Source organism: Patella vulgata, chromosome 4 (assembly GCF_932274485.2).
Source record: "Patella vulgata chromosome 4, xgPatVulg1.2, whole genome shotgun sequence".
Lineage (NCBI taxonomy): Eukaryota > Metazoa > Mollusca > Gastropoda > Patellidae > Patella > Patella vulgata.
In genome coordinates, this window is record NC_065882.2 from 39,133,751 (window position 1) to 39,146,931 (window position 13,181).

General features: G+C 36.2%; 1 protein-coding gene across 1 annotated transcript in view; it reads right to left on the reverse strand.

Annotated features, from left to right (window-relative positions):
* LOC126818820 (deubiquitinase MYSM1) overlaps positions 1–8,161 on the reverse strand; it is a 168,961-nt gene extending 160,800 nt beyond the window's left edge. The window contains exon 1 of the mRNA XM_050546420.2: positions 8,028–8,161. The gene's annotated coding sequence lies outside the window, so the exon portion shown is untranslated. The remainder of the gene's footprint in view (positions 1–8,027) is intronic.
* Positions 8,162–13,181: the final 5,020 nt, after the last annotated feature.

The window sequence follows — 13,181 nt, forward strand, 5'->3', positions numbered from 1 at the left end:
ATTAACTTTGACCTCTAGAGGGTCCACAAGATTTTTCAAAGTGATCAAGGGCCATAACTTTGGCAGTAATTATCAGAAATCTTTGAAAATCAATAGGATTCTTCGCCTCGTGACTTCAAACACTGTATAAATTTAAAGTCAATCAGATATTAATTTTAGCCTTTAGAGCATCCACAAGGTTTTTTGAAGTGATCAAGAGCCATAACTCTGGCAGTAATTATCGGAAATCGCTGAAAATCAAAAGGCTTCTTTGTCTCATGACCTTAAACACTGTGTATAATTTTAAAGTCAATCGGATATTAATTTTCACCTCTAGAGCGTCCACAAGATTTTTTTAAAGTGATCAAGGGCCATAACTCTGGCAGTAATTATCGGAAATCGCTGAAAATCAATAGGATTCTTCGTCTCATGACCTTAAGCACGGTGTATAAATTTAAAGTCAATCGGATATTAACTTTCACCTCTAGAGCGTCCACAAGATTTTTTTAAAGTGATCAAGGGCCATAACTCTGGCAGTAATTATCGGAAATCGCTGAAAATCAATAGGATTCTTCGTCTCATGACCTTAAGCACTGTGTATAAATTTAAAGTCAATCGGATATTAACTTTCGCCTCTAGAGCTTCAACAAGATTTTTTGAAGTGATCAAGGGCCATAACTCTGGCAGTAATTATCGGAAATCGCTGAATATCAATAGGCTTCTTCGTCTCATGACCTTAAACACAGTGTATAGATTTAAAGTCATTCGGATATTAACTTTGGCCTCTAGAGCGTCAACAAGATTTTTTGAAGTGATCAAGGGCCATAACTCTGGCAGTAATTATCGGAAATCGTCGAAAATCAATAGGCTTCTTTGTCTCATGGCCTTAAACACTGTATATGAATTTAAAGTCAATCGGATATTAACTTTAGCCTCTAGAGCGTCCACAAGCAATTGTGGACGCCGGACGGACGGACAGACGGACGGGGGCAACGACAATATACGACCACATTTCAATGTGAGCGTATAAAACAACAATCTTTGTTTTGAAGAACCAGCGGCTGCCAGGCAGGATATGCCCACATTTTCGAGAGATGGATAGAGAACAAGCTAAAAAGAAAGCGATTTTTCCTACAATCAAGGGCCTTAATTCAGGAAATTACAATTCGATATGCGCAAATATCGAAAGGAACCTAGATCTTTGTGTTATAAACTTACATTTCAAGTTTCAACAAAATCGGATAAAAATTGTGACCTCTATAGGGTCCACAACCTAGATATACCATATTTTTACGCTATTTGAGAACGAGGGGCGGCCATTTTGTCTGTCAGTTTTGGGGCAATTTTCATGAAATTCGAACTCAGCCGACCTTAGGGTGTAACGGTGATATAATAATATGTTTTTTTAAATCAGATAAAAATTATGACCTCTATAGGGTCCACAAGCTAAAAACGCGAGTTTTCGTACAATAAGAGGCCATAATTCAGGAAGTTACGGTCCGATATGCACAAATATCAAAAGGAAATGAGATCTTTGGGTTATAAACTTACATTTCAAGTTTCAACAAAATCAGATAACCAGCGGCTGCAAGGCAGGATACGCCCACATTTTCGAGAGATGGATAGAGAACAAGCTAACAAGAAAGTGATTTTTCCTACTATCAAGGGCCATAATTCAGGAAATTACAATTCAATATGCACGAATATCGAAAGGAACTGAGATCTTTGTGTTATAAAGTTACATTTCAAGTTTCAACAAAATTGGATAAAAATTGTGACCTCTATAGGGTCCACAACCTTGATATACCATATTTTTACGCTATTTGAGAACGAACGGTGGCCATTTTGTCTGTCAATTTTGGGTCGATTTTCACGAAATTCGAATTCAGTCGTCCTTAGGGTGCAACAGTGATATAATAATACAGTTTTTTTAAATTGGATAAAAATTATGACCTCTATAGGGTCCACAAGCTAAAAACGCGATTTTTCGTACAATCGGTGGCCATAATTCAGGAAGTTACGGTCCGATATGCGCGAATATCGAAAGGAACTGAGATCTTTGGGTTATAAACTTACATTTCAAGTTTCAACAAAATCGGATAAAAATTGTGACCTCTATAGGGTCCACGACCTTGATATACCATATTTTTACGCTATTTGAGAACTAACGGCGGCCATTTTGTCTGTCAATTTTGGGCGGATTTTCACAAAATTCGAACTCAGCCATCCTTAGGGTGTAACAGTGATATAATAATATGATTTTTTAAATCGGATAAAAATTATGACCTCTATAAGGTCCACAAGCTAAAAACGCGATTTTTCGTACAATCAGGGGCCATAATTCAGGAAGTTACGGTCCCATATGCGCAAATATCGAAAGGAACCGAGATCTTTGGGTTATAAACTTACATTTAAGGTCCACAACCTTGATATACCATATTTTTTTGCTATTTGAGAACGAACGGCGGCCATTTTGTCTGTCAATTTTGGGCTGATTTTCACGAAATTCAAACTCAGCCGTCCTTAGGGTGTAACGGTGATATAATAATATGGTTTTTTAAATCAGATAAAAATTATGACCTCTATAGGGTCTACAATCTAAAACGCGATTTTTCGTACAATCAGGGGCCATAATTCAGGAAGTTATGGTCCGATATGCGCGAATATCAAAAGGAACCAAGATCTTTGGGTTATAAACTTACATAACTATTTGAGAACGAACGAAGGCCATTTTGTCTGTCAATTTTGAGCCGATTGTCAAGAAATTCGACCTCAGCTGTCCTTAGGGTGTAACGGTGATATATTAATACGTTTTTTTAAATCGGATAAAAATTATGACCTCTATGGGTTCCAAAAGCTAAAAACGCGATTTTTCGTACAATCAGGGGCCATAATTCAGGAAGTTACGGTACAATATACGCGAATATCGAAAGGAACCGAAATCTTTGGGTTATAAACTTACATTTTAAGTTTCAATAAAATCGGATAAAAATTGTGACCTCTATAGGGTCCACAACCTTGATATACCATATTTTTACGCTATTTGAGAACGAACAGCAGCTAATTTGTCTGTCAATTTTGGGTCGATTTTCACGAAATTCGAACTCAGTCATCCTTAGGGTGTAACGGTGATATCATAATATGGTTCTTTAAATCAGATAAAAATTATGACCTCTATAGGGTCCACAAGCTAAGAACCGAGATCTTTCGTACAATCAGGGGCCATAATTCAGGAAGTTACGGTCCAATCGATATGCGCGAATATCAAAAAGATCCGAGATCTTTAGGTTATAAACCTACATTTCAAGTTTCAACAAAATCGGATAAAAATTGTAACCTCTATAGGGTCCACAAGCTAAAAACATGATTTTTCGTACAAACAGGGGCCATAATCCGTTGAAGTTTCGATCCGATACATGCCAATATCGAAAGCAGCCGAGATCTTTTGGAGATAAACCTATATTTCAAGTTTCGTCAAAATCGGATAAAAATTGTGACCTGTAGAGTGTTCACAAACAAATTGTGCATAGACGGACAGACGGACAGGGGTGACGACATAATACGTCCACATGAAAATGTGGGCGTATAAAAAAGGTTTAAAAAAATATTCAGATTCAGCTTGATCATCGTTTTATTCTTTCTGTTATTCATATTCCATTTTATAAAGATAGGTTGCCAGGCAACGAAACATACGCCCACAGCAGCTAAATCGTCCGGGGAGTCAACAAGAGTTGTCGCATATTTTTACTTTTTTCGGTAATTAAACATTTATAATACATTAAATTCTGATTAAGAGTAACAACTAATTAAGTAATTATCAGAAAACCATTAGAATTTGTTTGGTTTTTATAAAGTTCTGCTCCATGCTAATGTTTAGTATACGAAACTTTTAACATCATGGATTTAGTTGTTCAAGTCATAAAAATTCATAGAAAATCAATATACTTGTTCGTCTCAAGACCTTAAACTCTGTGTATCAATCTGAAGTCAATCGGATGATAACTTTAGCCTCTAGAGCATCCACAAGATTATTCAAAGTGATCAAGGGCCATAACACTGGCAGTAATTATAGAAAATTGCTGAAAATCAATAGGCTTCTTCGTCTCATGACCTTAAACATTGTGTATAAATTTAAACTTTAAGGTCAATCGGATATTAACTTTGACCTCTAGTGCGTCCACAAGATCTTTCAAATTGATCAAGGGCCATAACTCTGGCAGTACTTATCAGAAATCGCCGAAAATCATTAGACTTCTTCGTCTCATGACATTAAACACCCTGTATAAATTTAAAGTCAATCAGATATTAACTTTAGCCTCTAGAGCGTCCACAAGATTTTTTTTGAAGTGATCAAGGGCCATAACTCTGGCAGTAATTATCGGAAATCGCTGAAAATCAATAGGCTTCTTCGTCTCATGACCTTAAACACTGTGTATAAATTTAAAGTCAATCAGATATTAACTTTAGCCTCTAGAGCTCCACAAGATTTTTTGAAGTGATCAAGGGCCATAACTCTGGCAGTAATTATCGGAAATCGCTGAAAATCAATAGGCTTCTTCGTCTCATGACCTTAAACACTGTGTATAAATTTAAAGTCAATCAGATATTAACTTTAGCCTCTAGAGCTCCACAAGATTTTTTGAAGTGATCAAGGGCCATAACTCTGGCAGTAATTATCGGAAATCGCTGAAAATCAATAGGCTTCTTCGTCTCATCACCTTAAACACTGTGTATAAATTTAAAGTAAATCAGATATTAACTTTAGCCTCTAGATCGTCCACAAGATTTTTTGAAGTGATCAAGGGCCATAACTCTGGCAGTAATTATCAGAAATCACTGAAAATCAATAGGCTTCTTCGTCTCATGACCTTAAACACTGTGTATAAATTTAAAGTCAATCAGATATTAACTTTAGCCTCTAGAGCGTCCACAAGCAATTGTGGACGACGGACGGGCGGGGGTGACGAAAATATACGACCACATTTTTACTCCGTGCATCAAACAACTATTTTATCATTGGTGAGAGCCGTCTAAACGCGGGAAATTTACAGTAGCTATTGGTTAACAGCACGCATAAAAAATCCTATTTGCATATTACATACTATTTATAACTTATTAGCTGGAATTATTTTTAAGTCGATAGCCTCAAGGACCAACATAGTAGGTCTACCGTGTTTTATTCGTAGAGTATTGCATGCAGCGCAAAAGCAGACGACATCGCACGTAAAGTCCTGTCGGCAGTTGAATGTAAATAGGATAGACCATTTAAATCTTTTGTGTTATTAGTCCTGTAATAAATAGATAACATGTTTGGTCATAAAATGTGTAATAAACTTGACCAAATTCTAGTTCGAGTCATGAGCACGGATCAGTCATCCACTTGTTTTCCTCATTGCATACAGCCATTACGGGTCTGGTAAACTTGCCGTATCTTTTCTACATCAAAGTTTTTGTAAATATCGTGTCTGGCATTGGTTGGTAAACCTTACACGTATGTAGAAATGGCAATCGGTTCCATTTTATGTAAAACAAGCTTACTGTACGACGGTATTTTCACAAAAAAACACACAATGGCCTATGGGTTTCAATCTACGAATAAGGCCAGGGTCTGCGCATGACCGATAATGACGTCAAAAGAAAACCTGTAAAAGCTCCTATAGCTTTGTCGTAAAAGTACCGCAAACCGTGGCATGCTGTAACCCCTCAGTTTATGAAATGATCTCTTCCGAAGAGTGACGTAATCAACTTCAATTTTGGTATTTTTCGATGTCAGAAGTTTGTGGGATATTAAATTGTGCAATGGATTTTATTTAACGGGAGGTGATTTCAAACACACAGGTAATTTTATAATAACCAAAGTTAAGTAAGTTGTTCATTATCCAAAAAATCCGTTTAAAATTTACAATGACAATCACAATGGTTCACCGTAAAGGCGCTATTGCACTTTCGTACCTCTACCAGTTCCCGTGGTCGTAGGCACTTGAAATTTTCAGAGGATGTTAAGGGGGACTAGTGTAGCAATGACCACACACCAAATTTCAGCCGAATCGATCAATAACTTTTTATTTTACCGACCTTTTAATTTCTAACGAGAGAGAACTTCATCCTTTTGACGCCATTTGTTTTGTTTACTATTTACTCGAAAAACAAGACAATAAGACGGAAACCGACACAATGCACTAGCTGCCTAACACTGCAGTTCATAAAAATTAATATAATTTTCGTATACTTTAATTTTTGCGCGAAGCCACCATTTTCTATAAAATACTATTTGGTGTTAATCAGTGGATTGGCCTTTAGGTGTGAATATTGCCGTGACCTTGATTTTGACCTTGAGTTCAAACTTTCCATCCATATCGGGGCCTTTGCGTTTATGCTTGCCATGGCCTTATTTCTTACTGTATTATCAAAGTTAATGTTCGAGGTGAAAGCAGAGACAACGCCTTCAGAAAAGATAATTGGGTCAAAGTCGTAGGTCAAGGTCATCTTACAGAAAACTAAACTCAAACTTTACAAAGTCATTTTTGGGACATTTGACCTTGACTTACGACCTTGACCCCGTAACCATTTTCGAAGGCTATCACCTTGGCTTGAATCATGGACGTTTACCTTGGTCCTGTTGCACACTGCTCGGTCAGAAAACGGTCAAACGCAGAGGGCCCGTGTCCGAAAGGAAGTCAATGGGCGCGGTCAATGCGAAAGGTCGTGGTGATCTCCACTAGTCACCGTTAACCATCCGTGACCTTGAGTTTGACCTTGAGTCCAAACTTCCCATCCATTTTGGGCCCTTTGCATTTATGCTTGCCGTGGCCTTATTTCTAACTGTATTATCAAAGATAATTTTCGAGGTGAAAGCAGAGACGACGTCCTCCAAAAAGATAATTGGGTCAAAGTTGTAGGTCAAGGTCATCTTACAGAAAACTAAACTCAACCTTTTCAAAGTCAGTTTTGGGACATTTGACCTTGACTTACGACCTTGACCCCGTAACCATTTTCAAAGGCTACCACCTTGGATTAAATCAAGGACGTTTACCTTGGTCCTGTCGCACACTGCTCAGTCAGAAAACGGTCAATCGCAGAGGGGCCTGTGTCCGAAAGGAAGTGGTCACCACGACCTTTCACATTGACAACCCCCATTGACTTCCTTTCGGACACGGGCCCCTCTGCGTTTGACCATTTTCTGACCGAGCAGTGTGCAACACGACCAAGGTGAACGTCCACGATTCAAGCCAAGGTGATAGCCTTCGAAAATGGTTACGGGGTCAAGGTCGTAAGTTAAGGTCTAATGTCCCAAAAACGACTTTGAAAAGTTTGAGTTTAGTTTTCTGTAAGATGACCTTGACCTACGACTTTGACCCAATTATCTTTTCTGAAGGACGTCTCTCTGCCTTCACCTCGAACATTAACTTTGATAATACAGTAAGAAATAAGGCCATGGCAAGCATAAACGCAAAGGCCCTGATATGGATGGGAAGTTTGGACTCAAGGTCAAAATCAAGGTCACGGCAATATTCACACCTAAAGCCAATCCACTGATCAACACCAAATAATATTTTATAGAAAATGGTGGCTTCGCGCAAAAATTAAAGTATACGAAAATTATATTAATTTTTATGAACTGCAGTGTTAGGCAGCTAGTGCAGTGTGTCAGTTTCCGTCTTAGTGTCTTGTTATTCGAGTCTAAATAGTAAACAAAGCAAATGGCGTCAAACGGATGAAGTTTTCTCTCGTTATAAATTAAAAGGTCGGTAAAATAAAAAGTTATTGATCGATTCGGCTGAAATTTGGTGTGTGGTCATTGCTAGTCCCGCTTAACATCCTCTGAAAATTTCAAGTGCCTACGACCACGGGAACTGGTAGAGGTACGAAAGTGCAATAGCGCCCACAGTAAATTACAATCAATTTGGAAAAACGAATTTATTTAACATTTTTTGTATCACTTGTGAAACTTAATTATTAAGGTTTTATATTTGACAACAGTCACATCAGCTTCGCTTTAATCAGGCAATGTCTGTAACATATTAGATTCAATAAATGATGAATATTACTCGAGTTTAAAGTCAAATTCTCCTTCGATGTCAATTTCTCCATCGTCAGCCATGATGAATGTATACTTCCGGTTGACATTAAAGTCTTGGTCACCCAGAACATGGACAACCTGCTCTAAATGACGCCAGGCTAGTTTCTACGTCACTGTTCAAGTCAGAAAAGGAGTGACGTAGGAGCGAATCTGACGTATTAGAGCAGGTTATCCAGTCTAATTTAGTTCTATGCCCAGAAAGACTTCAACTTCAACGTCCTAATGCACTCGGCAAACCTCGGGTTTCTCCGTTTTTACTCTACATCTAGATGTAGGCATAGATATCCTATAAAAATAGGATATCTATGGATTTAGGGTAGGCCTACTGGAATCTGCTGAGGGTTGCCGAGTGCGCCCGATATAAACTCAGACTAGCAATTATTTGCCCCAGTGGTAGGGTGCCCCATGAGCCGAAAATTTTCCCTACTAAAAGTCTGAATAGCAGTAATATTTAGCTTTTTGGTTATTACTTACAGTAACTATGGTTCAACCATAGAGCTATATATAGGTTTCTATATATAACTCTATGGGTTCAACACATCAATTTTTAGTTGTATCCAGGGGGTCTACTTTGGTAGGAGGGTGACCACTTCCGCTACCCCACCCCTGTTAGGTACACAACTACACATTATGGGGAATTCCGTGAGTAACAGACTGACATTTGGAGAAGGTTTAATCAGTCTGTTGTCCGCTTCAAACTCAGAAATACAGGATCATGATGGTGCTGAATATTTGGCATATTGATATAGTTATCTTGCAGAATCATTTTAATACAAAACAATATCAATCACATACTTTTAAACAAATTCCATTCACTGCTTCTCAAAGTCATGGTAACAGACTGACATTCTCGCAACCTAACATTGATGGTCCACCAGTGTTGAATTGCTGTGAAGTTTGTAGATTTACAAAATCTTTGTATTTTGGATTAATTTAATTGATGGGCATCCTTTAATGTTAATTTTTTTCACTTTTGGCAATTATTTTCCATATTAGAACTAAGTAAAGTGAAATTGCCTTCTTCGGTAATAGACTGACATGATTAGTAACAGACTGACGTACGCCTTTTGATTAAAGATGATTTTAAAAAAATTGGAGTGGTGCCCCTCCATCTCAACAGCAGTAAGAAAATTGTAAAATAAAAATAAAAAAACAAGGACCCCCCAAATAAAAACTAGAACTGCGATGCAGTAATGAACTTATATCACTTCCGGTCCCAATGAAACCGTTAAACAGGTTTCCACATAAGCATTGCACACATGAAATAAAATGGACGCAGAATCAACCAAATCCAGCAATCAATTCATTTCATACATTTGTTACATGTAGGTGATCCTGACAAAATTACATTACTTCAGGTGATAGTGAAAATGTTAAATTAGTTTTATGATATCAGAAATGACATCATCACATGTTGAAAATTTTATGTAAATCGAATAATAATTGCCACTTTTATAGACCAAAAACCTTGAAAAGTGACTTGTGGAAAATCGTCTGTTTCTCTGTAACCGTACAAGTTAGACACCATTTTGTGGTATCTGTATAATCGTATGGGTTCATTCTATTTGTTGATTGGAATCAAATATCATAATTTTAAAAACATTACAAATCAGACTCATTTGAATAAAATATCAGTTTTGAAGGCTAAAAATACAGTAAACCAAAAGTTAAAATTATTAATACATATTAAATAATTCTTGGTTGAAAAAAATATTGATTTTAAAAGTTAAAAATGCATTTTTTGACAAAATGGCGTCACTTCCGGTGTCAATTTTAAATTGTAATCAATTTGATACGACGCATACTTGCTTTTTGAATCAAATGGTGTCACTTTTGTGAAAATCCAATAATAATTGACTATTTTACAGGCAAAATAACGAAAATAGTGACTTATGCAAAATTGCCCATTTCTAGGTAACTGCTTATACATGTATTACAAACTAATTTTGACATACATTTCTTCGTATGGATTATAGCTACAAGTTTATAAATCTTATGGACACTCTAGAGGCCAAAGTTAATATCCGATTGACTTTAAATTTATACACAGTGTTTAAGGTCATGAGACTAAGAAGTTAATTGATTTTCAGCGATTTCCGATAATTACTGCCAGAGTTATGGCCCTTGATCACTTCAATAAAAATTGTGGACGCTCTACAGGCCCAAGTTAATATCCGATTGACTTTAAATTCATACACACTGTTTAAGGTCATGAGACGAACAAGCCGATTGATATTCAGCATTTTATGATTATTACTGCCAGGATTATGCCCTTGATAACTTCAAAAAATCTAGTAGTATAGATTATAGCTCCAAGTTTATAAATCTTGTAAACGCTCTAGAGGCTAAAGTATATATCCGATTGACTTTAAATTTATACACAGTGTTTAATGTCTTATAATTACTGCCAGAGTTATGACCCTTGATCACTTCAATAAAAATTGTGGACGCTCTACAGGCCCAAGTTAATATCCGATTGACTTTAAATTCATACACACTGTTTAAGGTCATGAGACGAACAAGCCTATTGATATTCAGCATTTTATGATAATTACTGCCAGAATTATGCCCTTGATAACTTCAAAAAAATCTAGTAGTCGCTCTAGAAGCTAAAGTTTATATCCAATTCATTTTAAATTTATACACAGTATTTAATGTCATGATACGAATAACCCTATTGATTTTCAGCGATTTCCGATAGGAAATGCCAGAGTTATGCCACTTGATCACTTAAAAAACATTGTGCACGCTGTAGAAGCCAAGTTTAATATCCGATTGACATCAAATGTATACACAGTGTTTAACGTCATAAGGCGAACAAGTATACTGATTCTCGGCGATTTCTGATAATTACTCCCAAAGTTATGTCCCTTGATCACTTCAAAAATCCTTGAAGAAGCTCTAAACGCTAAGGTTATCATCCAATTAAATTTAAATTGATACACAGAGTTTAAGGTCTTGAGACGAACAAAGTTTATTAATTTTCAATGAATTTTGATAACTTCAGCACCTAAATCCATGATATTAAATATTTCCTACACTAAACATTACCATACACGACAACAGCAGTACAACAATTTTATTCGCAATATTTTCCTTTGTTCTTGTACACAGTTCATCAAGAATCTGATTATATTAACAATTTCTTTTTCTCATCTCTCCCCATCTTCAACATCTAGATCCGTATTTTAAACTTCTGAAACGGGGAGTCAATTCGATTACATCAATACAAGTCTCAATTATTTCCCTTCATTTTCCAGATTTTTTTTACCCAGGTGCAATGCTATTCACTATATATATACGTATATATATATAACTTCGATTTTGATATATTGTCGTCTACCCCGCCAGTCCGTAGCAACGGCGTCCACAAATGTATACTCAGTGTTAACAATCATGAGCCGAAGAAGCCTATTCATTTTCAGAATTTACCGATAATTACTGTCACAGTTACGGCCCTTAATCACTCCCAAAAATTGTGTGGACTCTCTAGAGGTTAAAGTTAATAACCGATTGAATTTGAATTTATAAACAGTGTTTTAAGTCATGAGATGAAGAAGTCTATTGATTTTCAGCGTTTTCGATAATTACTGTTAGGGTTATGACCCTTCATCACTTCAAACAATCTTGTGAACGCCCTAGACACTAAAGTTAATATCCGATTGACTTTTAATTTATACACACTGTTTATAGTCACGACATGAAAAACCCCATTGATTTTCAGCAATTTCGGATAATTACTGCCATAGTTATGCTTCTTGATCACTTCAAAAAATATTGTAGACACTCTATAAAGCTAACGTTAATATACGATTGACTTTAAATTTATACACAGTCTTTAAGGTCATGAGACGAAGATGCCTATTGATTTTCATCGTTTTCTGATAATTACTGCCAGAGTTATAAACCTTCATCGCTCTAGAACCTAAATTTCCTATCCGATTGTCTTTAAATTTATACACACTGTTTAAGGTCATCGCACGAACAAGCCTGTTGATGTTCAACGATTTCCGATCAATATTCCCAGAGTTATGGCAATTGATCACTTCAAAAAATCTTGTGGTCGCTGTAGAAACTAAAGTCCATATCCGATTGACTTCAAATGTATAAACGATGAGCTCTATTGATTTTCAGCGATTTCCGATAATTACTGCCACAGTTATGACCCTTGATCACTTCAAAAAATCATCTAGAAGCTGCAGAAGATAAAGTTATCATAAATTGACTTTAGTTTGATACAAATTCTAATGATTTTCTGATAATAACTTAATGAATTGTTACTCTTAATCAGATTTTACTGTAATATAAATCTTTCATTACCGAAATAGTATAAATACGCAACAACTCTTGTTGACTGCCCGGACAATTTAGCTGCTGTGAACATATCTTTCGTTGCCTGGCAACCTATCTTTATATAAGACATGACATATTACAGAAACTAACCGTGAATATGAAAGCTTTCATATCCGCTAGCAGATCTAGTTATCATTTTTTTTTTTTTTGTGTATTTTCCGCAAAACCTATTTCTCAGAATCTAACCATAGGATCTTTCTGAAACTTTGACCTACCCCCCCCCCCCCCCAAAAAAAAAACCCAAAACAAATGGGGTGCGAACGTGGAATAGTTATATTTTGAAAACGTTTTACGCATTCGAAATCACCAAATTTTACGAACAAATGCATTTGACCTACATAGCTGTAACTTTGTGACTATTTGACCTATTTTACTAATTCCCTTTTTGGGGGGTACCTTGAAACATTTACTTCAAATGTGCAATTTTGGATTTTTCAATTTCGAATATTCGTCGTTGACTTCTATCGTTCGAAATTCGGAAACACGTTGTTTATTAGTTTATTTTTGTTATTTTTCAAAATTTTCAAATTTGACCTACATTATTGGATACCTGAAGTCCTTCCGATTCCAATAATATAAGTTAAATCCCGAGTTATCGCCCTATATTTTTCGATTTGTTTCGAATTTTCTGCACATTTTCCAACCCTGATATTTTTTTGAAAGCATCAATCAACCAAATCCAGAAATATCAATTCATTTTATACATTTGTTACTTGTAAGTGTACATTAGTTTGATGAAATCAGAAATGGCACAAGGGATCACATGGTG